This window comes from Octopus bimaculoides, chromosome 1 (genome assembly GCF_046866305.1).
Source record: "Octopus bimaculoides isolate indiv1 chromosome 1, ASM4686630v1, whole genome shotgun sequence".
In the NCBI taxonomy this organism is placed as follows: Eukaryota; Metazoa; Mollusca; class Cephalopoda; order Octopoda; family Octopodidae; genus Octopus; species Octopus bimaculoides.
In genome coordinates this window covers 159,341,894-159,356,892 of record NC_142928.1, presented here as the reverse complement: position 1 = coordinate 159,356,892, position 14,999 = coordinate 159,341,894, and the positions used below count along the sequence as shown (strand labels likewise).

The following is a 14,999-nucleotide window of genomic DNA, read 5'->3' as shown; positions in this document are numbered from 1 at the left end:
AGAAACACTGTATGTAAGAATATATATATATGTATGACAAAGTTATTTAAATAAATTTATTTCCCATAATAATTTTGCATCTCTATCATATATTAGTATAAAAGTTTACTAACAACTTGAAATTCGTTTCCTTTTTCACACTGTTTTCCCGATTGCATCATGTTTTCCGAATCCAAATTGACATTGGATGGCAGATCTGTGCAGAGTGTGAACAGGTTTTGTTTTATTAGATATATATTTTTACATACAGATTTCAAATCACATCATAAGTAGTCTTGATCTAGAACAGTTTTGAGGTTATAATCGCCAAGAAAGAACTTAAAGGTCTAAAAGCAGAAAGATCTCCTTTTCGACCGAGTTGGATCTTGTCAGCTTCGATGCATTAGATGTTAAAATTAGTCATGTACTTTCGCCTTGCAAACTATAGTCTGCCAGTCGTTCATCATTGTTGCTTCTGACGTTGTTTATGCAAGAACACATCGGTGCTGTTATGTTTTAAAATGATCAAGATGGTATATTTTGCTGTATTAGATACCAATATGAAGAACCACACTCTACACAAACTCATATAGACAACGAAATTGTATTAAATAATTTAACATGTTACAGTTGTAATATTTTAATAAAATCTAAGGCGGCGAACTGGCAGAAACGTTAGCACGCCGGCCGAAATGCTTACCGGTATTTTGTCTCCTTTACGTTCCGAGTTCAAATTTCCCCAAGGTCTACTTTGCCTTTCATCCTTTCGGAGTCGATAAATTAAGTACCAGTTGCGTACCGTAGTCGGTCTAATCTACTGGCTCCCTCCACAAAAATTTCGGGCCTTTTGTTTAGAGCAGAAAAGAATATTTTAACAAAATCTAAGGTGGCGAGCTGTCAGAATCGTTAGCACGCTGGACAAAATGCTTTGCGGCATTTTGCCCATCTTTACGCTCTGAGTTCAAATGCCACCAAGGTTGACTTTGCCTTTCATCCTTTCAGGATCAATAAAAGTTGAAGACGGATTGATGTAATCAACTTATTCCCTCCCCAATACCTGCTGCTCTTGTGCCAAAATTTGAAACCGATATTTCAGTAAAATCTTATAGAAATTAATACCTAACTTTGGAGAGGGAAACATGTGTTCCCAGTGTGATGTTATTATTCGCCTATCAAGAGAGAGATACTTGTTTTGATCTTTGTCAGTGTGATCATCATTTTCGACCTTAAGTTGTAGTGAAACAACGCTTAGCATTTAAGAAATTCATGTGAAAATCTTTGCTGTTATTTTGCTATTCACAATTTGAGTTTTGTATTTGTTTTTGTGTCCTTTATATTGACATTGACATTTTAATTAAATTCTAGAAATAAGAAATATACAAATGTTCTATATTAATTAATAGTACTGTAGGCTGAATATTCAATGTCTTTTGTTTGAACACAGCGAAGAGTAGCAATGGCATAGGTAAGTACTTTCCGCTTTATTTCGTCCATCGAATACCAGTTGTCCACGTGACCCGCCAGAGTGAAGGTGTAATTCCCTATCTAGAGCAAAGGGTATTCTGGTCCACGAACATGGGCGTGGGTTCGAGTTCCAGTTCCAACTTGTATTTTCCCATCTACGCATTCTCCACTTATTTGTATAAACTGACTAATTTCGTTTTCATTTTCACAAACTGTTCTCGTAAATGTATTTTTTGTTTTCCACTTTCGGATCGGTATATGCTCACAAATTCGGCAATATATGATAACAAAATAAAGATCATGTCTTATGATTAAATATTTATCTTTGTACTTCCTAACACCAAATCCCACTATGTGTAACCTTACTCCGTCACTGGATCGTGTATCTCTATATTTAAATCTTATTCGTTAATGTATAATTTCTTTGTATTTCATGTCTAGTTAATTTTTGGCGATATTTTGCCATGTTAGAGGATTTATTTCAAAACGGGGGCACCAGTTTTCATTTATGTTTTATGTAGTGTTTTTGGTACCGAAAGACTTTCAAACTTCGTATACTTATCTATTTTGTGTTATAGAACAGAAAAAAATTTTTGTATTCGAATTTATTTCATGTAAAAAATTGTCTTATTTCGATAATTTCTACTAATCACTGACGTCTATTCAGTTGAAAACAGTTAGCGCTGTAACGGTGTATATTGTATTAATCCCCTAACCCTAACCCTAACCCTAACTAGACTGTTAACCCTAACCCTAACCCTAACCCTAACCCTAAAACTAACCCTAACTCTAGAATCCGAACTCTAAAATTGTTACACACATAGATACGCACAGCGTAATTTATTATATAAACAATATATGCGTATAAATTACGATTAAACCGGATGAAATATGTCACAGGGAATAACATTTTTATGACCGCCCAGCAGTAACTCTATTGAGCTGAATAGACGTCAGTGATTGGTTGAAATTACAGAAATACGACAACTTTAACATGGAATAACTTGCGATGTACGTTTTTTTTGTTAAGAAGACTAAGAGTAAAAGATGTTTTATATGACACATTCTACCAGTGTCCCAAGTTTCAAAGTGTTTCGTTAGTGTTTCGTTAAGAAAATACTGGTGCCCCCGTTTTGAAATACATCCATGTTAGACACTGATAAGAGGAACCAATCTCCACACAGCATTAAAAAGATATCAAAATTATAAAAAGCGTTCCACGTTAACAACTAGATGAGTGCTCCAGTTGTAGAGAAATTCTGTAGAGGAATATGTTATGTCTATAATCATGAAGCCTCGGTGCTGAGGTTACATGGTCTTTAGACGTATACCTCATTATTCTACAGGATTTCTAATGTCTCAGCAACAGGGTCTAACAGGGCTGTAAGTACTTTGGTTGCTATGGTGGAGTACATGCGTAGCTATTCCATCAGTCATTAGTTAAAGCTCTCTGGTTTACGGCCAGTGTGATCCGATGCAATATTCCCATTTGTACAAGGAGCTATAATACATCACTTAAATCAGTGCTTCTTAACATTTTATTTCTTTTTGTAACACCTCTCTTTTAAGTAGTTGTTATGCCTCGCACTGGAGGCGCTATGGCCTAGTGGTTAGGGCAGCGGACTCGCGGTCATAGGATCGCGGTTTCGATTCCCAGACCGGGCATTGTGAGTGTTTATTGAGCGAAAACACCTAATGCTCCACAAGGCTCCGGCAGGGGGTGGTGGCGAACCCTGTTGTACTCTTTCACCACAACTTTCTCTCACTCTTTCTTCCTGTTTCTGTTGTGCCTGTAATTCAAAGGTTCAGCCTTGTCACACTGTGTCACGCTGAATATCCCCGAGAACTACGTTAAGGGTACACGTGTCTGTGGAGTGCTCAGCCACTTGCACGTTAATTTCACGAGCAGGCTGTTCCGTTGATCGGATCAACTGGAACTATCGACGTCGTAAGCGACGGAGTGCCAACAACAATGCTTCGCACTCACCTAAGTGTCAAGTGCGTTACCACGACTAAAATAACTTAACATGGATGTTAATTTATAAATTTTACTCAAAATATGGATTGTATTAGCTTTTAACTGCTGTCTTCTAATGCCCAGCAAAGTTCTTGGGGGCGGTACCGCCCACGTTGAGAACCTCTGACTTAACTATTTATGACAGTTTATGACTTATGTATATATCAATACACGCATTCATCGTATGGTGGGGCAGGAATTGTAATCTGGTGTAAAGTGGACTTGTTTGTTTTCTTCGGTGGAGAGGAAGAGATAGGAAGTGGTTAGGGCAAAGGAAAGGAGAAAGTTGTCGGAGGGATGGGGGTGAAAAGCGGTCTCGAGAAGGTGCCGCCGCTACCATATTCTATCTGTACTATATTCTGTTAGAATTAGTAGCCCCAAACCTCCCTCAAATTGATACAAGAAATCCTTGATCTCTAATATCACTTATACTGCCTTCTCCCAATTCCTCCTACCATCATTACCACAACCTCCATCGCCACAGTTGCACTGTGTCCACACCACCAGCATCTCAATCAACATCGCTACACACTCTCCTCATATTATTATCTGCACCACTGGGATCGCATTCTCTCCCTCTATATATATGCACTACAGTCACAATTTTTAGCACCTTAACGCTACGTCAGTACCACCAGTTACACCACTAGCTCTACTACCAGTTCCATCACCACCGTTCCAGATCCCCACTCCACCATCAACAGCACCAGCGCTATCGCCGCCATCACCACCATCACGAAGAAGACAACGACGGTGACCGCCGCCGCCACCGCCGCCGCCGCCGCCACCGCCGCCGCCGCCACCGCCGCCGCCGCCGCCGCCGCCGCCGCCGCCGCCACCGCCGCCACCAACACCAAGGCGCCGAGAAACACAATTTTGGAACGCTTGTTTTGTTCTTTTGATGAGCATTTCCCGAGGCTTCAGACGCCAGAAGAGAAAAAAGAACAGAGTAGCGCGTGCTCACACAGTGACAGGAACGCAGTGGCTGTAAACGTCACAAAGACGGCGATTACAGCTAATAACAGCCCTCTCACCACCACCACCACCACCGCCGCCACCACCACCGCCGCCACCACCACCACCACCAACAACAACAACAACAAAAACAACAACAGCAACGACGCAAATTTATCGGCCGTCAGCACCGACACCATCACCTGTTCAACAAACTCTGCTGCCACTACCACCACCTTTGAACCCGGCAGTACCAACACCAACATAAACAAAAATATTCCAAAGGACATGTCCGCCAGCACAACAAAAACAAATTTCGCCGATGCTATAAAGGAAAAAAGGAAAACAACAACAAATTAAAAACACAAAATCCCTTCTTACGAAAGAAGGCGATGATGTTAAAATAAATATACCAAAAGAAATTATAGAACAAAAAAAACAAAAAATGCATTATTTATAAACTGGTAAACACAAAAACCAGACGTGCAGAAAATTTTAGCACAGAAAAGATCGAGATGTGCCTTAAACTCGTATGGGCTCATCAAGAGCATGTCACGTGGGGACGGAAATTTGCCACGGTACAGGTGCGCTTCATAAATGAAAATTTAGCGAAGCAAATTTCGACACTCTCTCTCCGCACAGATAACTTGGTGATGATACCGAGTTATCTTGGACAAAGAGTGACCAAAGTAATTATAAAGAACGTGCCATCAGAAGTGGACACCCAATGGGTAGTATCGGCCGTATGCCTCGAAATGGAGGAGGCAAATATTTTGGAGATTACGGTTGTAGAGGAAAAGAACTGTGGGGGGGAATCTGGAAATCCTTCTCCACATCACGGAGGAGGCTTCACGGAAGATTCCTCCAAACATTAGACTGGCGGAGGACCACAAGCTGTATGTGGTGGTAGAGGGCAGGCGGCCTCGCTGTTACTTATGCAACAGCGAGGCACATCTGAAAAATGACTGCCCACTGGCCGCTAAACAAAAACAACAACAGCAACAACAGAAGCAACTACCAAATACCCCCAACAGAAAAACTTTACTACCAATACCACCAGCAACACAAAAAACAACAACAGAAATATCAGCAATAACCACAACAGAAAAGACAACAGAAACTGCAAAAACAGAAGAGCAAAAAAAAGAAAATTCCAAGACTGCCTCTCCCTCCCCCATATCACATACAACACACACAAATAACAAGCAGCCAACACCAACAAAAACAGCAACACAAACACTCACAGAAACACACACAGACGCACAAAATTTGCCGTTACCTCTTTCTGACTCCTCAGAATTCTCATCGGATGAAGAGAGTGTGGAGGAGTGGCAAATAGCTACGAAAGGAAAGAGGAAGCGCAGTAAGAAGAAAACAAAACAAAATAAAGACACAAACAAAGCAGGGAGATTCACATCTCCCGAAAATACTCCTAACACCAATAATAATATGCAAAAAACAATGCTCACAGCGATAAACACTACCAACACAGAGTTGATGAAATACATCAACTCAAAAACAAACATTACAAACAATGACATTAAAACAAACAACCACCCACTTACAACACCGCCAAAACACATACAGATATACCATATTACACCAGCATTGCACCACAAAATAAAATCCCTCTACCCTAATGCGGTAGGGGGATGCAAAAAATATTTATGCAAAAAATTATATAATAGCGTCCTTGGTGAAAAACCCAAGGAGGAGACAAAACTTGCAAACAGTAAGTAGCTCTCTTTTCCTTTCCTTTTGTGCTTTAAAGCACACGTATAAATAGAATCATGGTGAAGATTGGTTGTGTGAATGTGCGTGGCTTGGGGTCCCCTTGGAAACAAGGGTACCTCTTAAATGACATCAAGTCATACAATTTGTATATCATAGCCATTAGTGAGACCAGACTCCATGAACCACGGGCCCTAAAGTCCATGTTTGGCGGACAATTTAACATTTATTTTTCTCCCTGTCTTCCGAAGATGGGCGGTAGTGGCACGGCGGTTCTTTTTCGCAAGAGTCTGGATCTCCAAGTAAAGACGATATTTACGGACCCGGAGGGTAGACTGGTTGTCCTGGATGTGGACGGCAGCGATGGGGGCGCTTTTCGGCTGCTGGCAGTTTATGTGCCTCCTTTAACAGGTCGGTCGGACTTCTTTCGACGTCTAGAAGTATTCCTGGGAACGTCTCGTCCCTTACTTTTAGTGGGGGATTGGAATGCTACCTTGGACACGCATCTAGACTACGTGGGGAGTGACAAAACTAGAAGGGGATGCAAAGGCCTCAGAGACCTGCTCAGACGCTTCCAGTTGTCTGACAGGTATCGACTTGACCACCCAAATGTGCCTACGTGGACTTGGAGCAACCGCATTGGGTCGTCGAGATCGTATCTAGATAGGATAGTGTGTAGGACAAGAGACAGAGATAGTTTAGGATGTCCACAATTCTACATAGTCAGCTACACGGATCACAAACTTGTGACGTGTACGCTAGACTTAGATAAGGCACATAGGCAGGGTCCCGGTTACTGGAAACTAAACGCGTCTTTCCCGTCGAGACAGGTTTTCAGAGACCGGATTAGCACGTTAGTAAAGAGGGATTTGACGGGAGCCATCGTCAACAACAAATGGTGGTTTGCCCTCAAGAGAGCAGTAAGGGTGAAAGCAATAAGATATAGCAGGGCACTAGCTGTAGAGAGGAACAGAGTAGAGGGGGAGCTAGTGATAAAGTTAGAAGAGGCATTGCGAAGTGGCATCGCATCCGACGTTTTAGCGGCGAGGTTGGCCCTCGACCAACACTTCAATGCTAAACACGAAGGGTATGCTGTCAGGGCAAGGATGCGTACTCTGAGGAATGAAGGTGTTGGAGCCGCGCGAGAGGCCCGGGTGGCGGAGGCGCAGCGGGGTAACAGAGACACCATCCGGTCTCTGGTAGACGAACAGGGTCGCGAATTGCTCGAGCCGAGCAAGATGTGCGAGGCGTTTCAGCGGCATTTTGCCCAACTGTTCGGGAGTGGCGAGCGAGAAGGCAGGGTGGACTTTAGTGCCTACCTGCACAGCTTGCCAGGACTCTCGGCAAGAGAGGCGGAGTGCTGCGAAGGGGTCATCACGGCGGAGGAGGTGAGGGACGCGATGGCGGGTTGCTCGACGGAAAAATTTCCGGGCTTGGATGGTCTGCCCTACGAGCTTTACAACTGTATGCCAGACTTGTTTGGAGACGTCTTGGCGGCCGTGTACTGCAACTGGCAGCAGAATGGGAGCATTCCCCGTTTTGTGAGCCGAGGAGCAGTAACGCTGCTGAAGAAAGATCCAAACAAGGGTGACGCCATAGATAACTTTAGGCCCCTCACTCTGCTCAATGCAGACTTGAAAATTTTGGCCAAGGTGTTAGCCAAGCGGTTGGCGCTTGTCATCGAGAAACTGGTCGGCACGGAGCAGACGTGCGCCGTGCCGGGCCGGAGCATCCATGACAACCTCCATCTGATGCGCTACATCATAGAGAGGGTAGTTAAGAACCTGGCATGGGTGGGGCCCTGATCAATTTGGATCAATCGAAAGCGTTCGATAGGGTGGACCATCGATACTTGGAGGCCGTCCTCGAAGCGGCCGGCTTCGGTCCCGTTTTCCGCGGCTGGATGGCTGCCTTATACACAGGCATCCGTTCGGTTGTTCGCGTCAATGGATGTCTATCGGGACCTTTCGACATTGCACGTTCGGTCCATCAGGGATGCCCCCTGTCGCCGCTCCTGTACGTATTGACTCTCGAGACAGATTCCCCCCCCCTACTGTTCTTTTCCTCTACAACCGTAATCTCCAAAATATTTGCCTCCTCCATTTCGAGGCATACGGCCGATACTACCCATTGGGTGTCCACTTCTGATGGCACGTTCTTTATAATTACTTTGGTCACTCTCTGTCCAAGATAACTCGGTATCATCACCAAGTTATCTGTGCGGAGAGAGAGTGTCGAAATTTGCTTCGCTAAATTTTCATTTATGAAGCGCACCTGTACCGTGGCAAATTTCCATCCCCACGTGACATGCTCTTGATGAGCCCATACGGGTTTAAGGCACATCTCGATCTTTTCTGTGCTAAAATTTTCTGCACGTCTGGTTTTGTGTTTACCAGTTTATAAATAATGCATTTTTTGTTTTTTTGTTCTATAATTTCTTTTGGTATATTTATTTTAACATCATCGCCTTCTTTCGTAAGAAGGGATTTTGTGTTTTTAATTTGTTGTTGTTTTCCTTTTTTCCTTTATAGCATCGGCGAAATTTGTTTTTGTTGTGCTGGCGGACATGTCCTTTGGAATATTTTTGTTTATGTTGGTGTTGGTACTGCCGGGTTCAAAGGTGGTGGTAGTGGCAGCAGAGTTTGTTGAACAGGTGATGGTGTCGGTGCTGACGGCCGATAAATTTGCGTCCTTGCTGTTGTTGTTTTTGTTGTTGTTGTTGGTGGTGGTGGTGGTGGTGGCGGCGGTGGTGGTGGTGGTGAGAGGGCTTTTATTAGCTGTAATCGCCGTCTTTGTGACGTTTACAGCCACTGCGTTCCTGTCACTGTGTGAGCACGCGCTACTCTGTTCTTTTTTCTCTTCTGGCGTCTGAAGCCTCGGGAAATGCTCATCAAAAGAACAAAACAAGCGTTCCAAAATTGTGTTTCTCGGCGCCTTGGTGTTGGTGGCGGCGGTGGCGGCGGCGGCGGCGGCGGCGGCGGCGGCGGCGGCGGCGGTGGCGGCGGCGGCGGTGGTGGCGGCGGCGGCGGTGGCGGCGGCGGCGGCGGTGGCGGCGGCGGTCACCGTCGTTGTCTTCTTCGTGATGGTGGTGATGGCGGCGATAGCGCTGGTGCTGTTGATGGTGGAGTGGGGATCTGGAACGGTGGTGATGGAACTGGTAGTAGAGCTAGTGGTGTAACTGGTGGTACTGACGTAGCGTTAAGGTGCTAAAAATTGTGACTGTAGTGCATATATATAGAGGGAGAGAATGCGATCCCAGTGGTGCAGATAATAATATGAGGAGAGTGTGTAGCGATGTTGATTGAGATGCTGGTGGTGTGGACACAGTGCAACTGTGGCGATGGAGGTTGTGGTAATGATGGTAGGAGGAATTGGGAGAAGGCAGTATAAGTGATATTAGAGATCAAGGATTTCTTGTATCAATTTGAGGGAGGTTTGGGGCTACTAATTCTAACAGAATATAGTACAGATAGAATATGGTAGCGGCGGCACCTTCTCGAGACCGCTTTTCACCCCCATCCCTCCGACAACTTTCTCCTTTCCTTTGCCCTAACCACTTCCTATCTCTTCCTCTCCACCGAAGAAAACAAACAAGTCCACTTTACACCAGATTACAATTCCTGCCCCACCATACGATGAATGCGTGTATTGATATATACATAAGTCATAAACTGTCATAAATAGTTAAGTCAGAGGTTCTCAACGTGGGCGGTACCGCCCCCAAGAACTTTGCTGGGCATTAGAAGACAGCAGTTAAAAGCTAATACAATCCATATTTTGAGTAAAATTTATAAATTAACATCCATGTTAAGTTATTTTAGTCGTGGTAACGCACTTGACACTTAGGTGAGTGCGAAGCATTGTTGTTGGCACTCCGTCGCTTACGACGTCGATAGTTCCAGTTGATCCGATCAACGGAACAGCCTGCTCGTGAAATTAACGTGCAAGTGGCTGAGCACTCCACAGACACGTGTACCCTTAACGTAGTTCTCGGGGATATTCAGCGTGACACAGTGTGACAAGGCTGAACCTTTGAATTACAGGCACAACAGAAACAGGAAGAAAGAGTGAGAGAAAGTTGTGGTGAAAGAGTACAACAGGGTTCGCCACCACCCCCTGCCGGAGCCTTGTGGAGCATTAGGTGTTTTCGCTCAATAAACACTCACAATGCCCGGTCTGGGAATCGAAACCGCGATCCTATGACCGCGAGTCCGCTGCCCTAACCACTAGGCCATAGCGCCTCCAGTGCGAGGCATAACAACTACTTAAAAGAGAGGTGTTACAAAAAGAAATAAAATGTTAAGAAGCACTGATTTAAGTGATGTATTATAGCTCCTTGTACAAATGGGAATATTGCATCGGATCACACTGGCCGTAAACCAGAGAGCTTTAACTAATGACTGATGGAATAGCTACGCATGTACTCCACCATAGCAACCAAAGTACTTACAGCCCTGTTAGACCCTGTTGCTGAGACATTAGAAATCCTGTAGAATAATGAGGTATACGTCTAAAGACCATGTAACCTCAGCACCGAGGCTTCATGATTATAGACATAACATATTCCTCTACAGAATTTCTCTACAACTGGAGCACTCATCTAGTTGTTAACGTGGAACGCTTTTTATAATTTTGATATCTTTTTAATGCTGTGTGGAGATTGGTTCCTCTTATCAGTGTCTAACATGGATGTATTTCAAAACGGGGGCACCAGTATTTTCTTAACGAAACACTAACGAAACACTTTGAAACTTGGGACACTGGTAGAATGTGTCATATAAAACATCTTTTACTCTTAGTCTTCTTAACAAAAAAAACGTACATCGCAAGTTATTCCATGTTAAAGTTGTCGTATTTCTGTAATTTCAACCAATCACTGACGTCTATTCAGCTCAATAGAGTTACTGCTGGGCGGTCATAAAAATGTTATTCCCTGTGACATATTTCATCCGGTTTAATCGTAATTTATACGCATATATTGTTTATATAATAAATTACGCTGTGCGTATCTATGTGTGTAACAATTTTAGAGTTCGGATTCTAGAGTTAGGGTTAGTTTTAGGGTTAGGGTTAGGGTTAGGGTTAGGGTTAACAGTCTAGTTAGGGTTAGGGTTAGGGTTAGGGGATTAATACAATATACACCGTTACAGCGCTAACTGTTTTCAACTGAATAGACGTCAGTGATTAGTAGAAATTATCGAAATAAGACAATTTTTTACATGAAATAAATTCGAATACAAAAATTTTTTTCTGTTCTATAACACAAAATAGATAAGTATACGAAGTTTGAAAGTCTTTCGGTACCAAAAACACTACATAAAACATAAATGAAAACTGGTGCCCCCGTTTTGAAATAAATCCTCTAACATGGCAAAATATCGCCAAAAATTAACTAGACATGAAATACAAAGAAATTATACATTAACGAATAAGATTTAAATATAGAGATACACGATCCAGTGACGGAGTAAGGTTACACATAGTGGGATTTGGTGTTAGGAAGTACAAAGATAAATATTTAATCATAAGACATGATCTTTATTTTGTTATCATATATTGCCGAATTTGTGAGCATATACCGATCCGAAAGTGGAAAACAAAAAATACATTTACGAGAACAGTTTGTGAAAATGAAAACGAAATTAGTCAGTTTATACAAATAAGTGGAGAATGCGTAGATGGGAAAATACAAGTTGGAACTGGAACTCGAACCCACGCCCATGTTCGTGGACCAGAATACCCTTTGCTCTAGATAGGGAATTACACCTTCACTCTGGCGGGTCACGTGGACAACTGGTATTCGATGGACGAAATAAAGCGGAAAGTACTTACCTATGCCATTGCTACTCTTCGCTGTGTTCAAACAAAAGACATTGAATATTCAGCCTACAGTACTATTAATTAATATAGAACATTTGTATATTTCTTATTTCTAGAATTTAATTAAAATGTCAATGTCAATATAAAGGACACAAAAACAAATACAAAACTCAAATTGTGAATAGCAAAATAACAGCAAAGATTTTCACATGAATTTCTTAAATGCTAAGCGTTGTTTCACTACAACTTAAGGTCGAAAATGATGATCACACTGACAAAGATCAAAACAAGTATCTCTCTCTTGATAGGCGAATAATAACATCACACTGGGAACACATGTTTCCCTCTCCAAAGTTAGGTATTAATTTCTATAAGATTTTACTGAAATATCGGTTTCAAATTTTGGCACAAGAGCAGCAGGTATTGGGGAGGGAATAAGTTGATTACATCAATCCGTCTTCAACTTTTATTGATCCTGAAAGGATGAAAGGCAAAGTCAACCTTGGTGGCATTTGAACTCAGAGCGTAAAGATGGGCAAAATGCCGCAAAGCATTTTGTCCAGCGTGCTAACGATTCTGACAGCTCGCCACCTTAGATTTTGTTAAAATATTCTTTTCTGCTCTAAACAAAAGGCCCGAAATTTTTGTGGAGGGAGCCAGTAGATTAGACCGACTACGGTACGCAACTGGTACTTAATTTATCGACTCCGAAAGGATGAAAGGCAAAGTAGACCTTGGGGAAATTTGAACTCGGAACGTAAAGGAGACAAAATACCGGTAAGCATTTCGGCCGGCGTGCTAACGTTTCTGCCAGTTCGCCGCCTTAGATTTTATTAAAATATTACAACTGTAACATGTTAAATTATTTAATACAATTTCGTTGTCTATATGAGTTTGTGTAGAGTGTGGTTCTTCATATTGGTATCTAATACAGCAAAATATACCATCTTGATCATTTTAAAACATAACAGCACCGATGTGTTCTTGCATAAACAACGTCAGAAGCAACAATGATGAACGACTGGCAGACTATAGTTTGCAAGGCGAAAGTACATGACTAATTTTAACATCTAATGCATCGAAGCTGACAAGATCCAACTCGGTCGAAAAGGAGATCTTTCTGCTTTTAGACCTTTAAGTTCTTTCTTGGCGATTATAACCTCAAAACTGTTCTAGATCAAGACTACTTATGATGTGATTTGAAATCTGTATGTAAAAATATATATCTAATAAAACAAAACCTGTTCACACTCTGCACAGATCTGCCATCCAATGTCAATTTGGATTCGGAAAACATGATGCAATCGGGAAAACAGTGTGAAAAAGGAAACGAATTTCAAGTTGTTAGTAAACTTTTATACTAATATATGATAGAGATGCAAAATTATTATGGGAAATAAATTTATTTAAATAACTTTGTCATACATATATATATATTCTTACATACAGTGTTTCTATATATATCTGAAATCAGGATGTAAAGTGATAAATATTCAATTATAAGAAATGTTTCTCCATTCTGTCACATTGACGCACCAAATCTATCAAACAATACCTATTCGAAAGCGGGGAGAACAAAGTACATTTACGTTCACAGTTTATGAAACTGAGAGGAAAATTAATAAAAACATATATCAATTACATAATAGAGTCGGAAAATATGTGGAAGAGTAAAATAAATAATAAAAGAATGCGGTTGTCAGGAGTGGGATTCGAACCCACGCCCACATTCGTGGAACAGAATACTCTACGCTCTGGTTAAGGAATAATACCTTGAGTCTGGCGCCTTAGACCACTCGGCCATCCTGACAACTGATGATAATGGAATAGATTTAAATTGAAATGTGCTCGATGGACTACTATTCCGCATATCATGTTCATGTACTTTAAATAGAATGTAGATGGCGAGACACAGACATGTAAACAAATATCAAATACAATTTGTGATTAGCAAATTAACTACTAAGTTTTTCGATGCAAATTATTATCACGTCTTAATTTACCAGGTGGTACTTAAAAGTCCATGGCTTTGATTAAAAGAAAATACAGGTGTGTCAATTATGAAAAATAACATTCATCATATCCCCCTCTCAGATTTTCACACTTATTGCAGCGGTCCTTCAGTTTTTCCAAGCCCTGTAAAAAAACTCGGAAGGTAGAGCTTCCAAAAAAGCCTTTCACGGTACCTTTAATGCTAGAAACGTTTCAGCATCTGTCGTAAAATCGAAAATGATCATCAATAACATTGATGGAAATCAAAGTGTAACTTTCTGTTGACGAATTTAACAGCGTTCTCAGAACTCATTTTTCTTCCTATAATTATCTACCTGCTTTTCTAAACTTTCATAACCATAATACCCAAGGCCGGATTAAAACCCATAGAGGCTCTAAGCACTTAAAAGATTTCTGTGCCTCCATCTATATGTGATTCAAAATATAAACAATAATAAACTACAAAATAAATTTCTCTTGAATTGGCCTAACGTCTTTAAATGGGGAAATGCAAACTCAGAAAAAACGACTTGATAGACAATTAACCCATTCAAAAATCATTATCTCAGTGATAGCAGATGACTGATTCTAAATGAATCGTAATTGGTAAGACTAAATTAAATCAGAAAGGTAATCCTTCTGTTTATAGACTCATCACTTCTTTACGGAGAATCATAATCTCGAAAGTATATTTCAGTATGGTTACATTTGAAGTAAGGATAGATATTTGGAAATTAGATATTGGCAACGGTGGCAGTATTATTACCGAATAGCAACATTTATATCCTACTTAACGTGGATTTACTATAGTATTCACGTTGAGAAAGTTTCTCGTATATGTGTCTTGTGTATAAAAAACACAACGATATCCAGAGCAGACGAGAATTGTCAAGCACTGGTAACGAACACTTGTATCACGTCATTTCAGTGTGACTTACATTTCATCAGTCTCGCAGAGTGAATACTGTTTGCTGTATTACGGCTCTCCTATAATACACCCGCGTTAAGTAGGACATAAAGATTGCCATTCTGTAATAATGCT

The 14,999-nt window shown here is 41.5% G+C and overlaps 1 non-coding gene across 1 annotated transcript; it reads right to left on the bottom strand.

Moving 5' to 3' along the window:
• Positions 1-13,662: 13,662 nt before the first annotated feature.
• Positions 13,663-13,775, bottom strand: Trnal-caa (transfer RNA leucine (anticodon CAA)). The gene is made up of 2 exons: positions 13,738-13,775; positions 13,663-13,708 (listed from the first exon to the last, which is right to left on the bottom strand). It is a non-coding gene; the product is annotated as a tRNA-Leu (tRNA).
• Between the last annotated feature and the right edge of the window lie 1,224 nt (positions 13,776-14,999).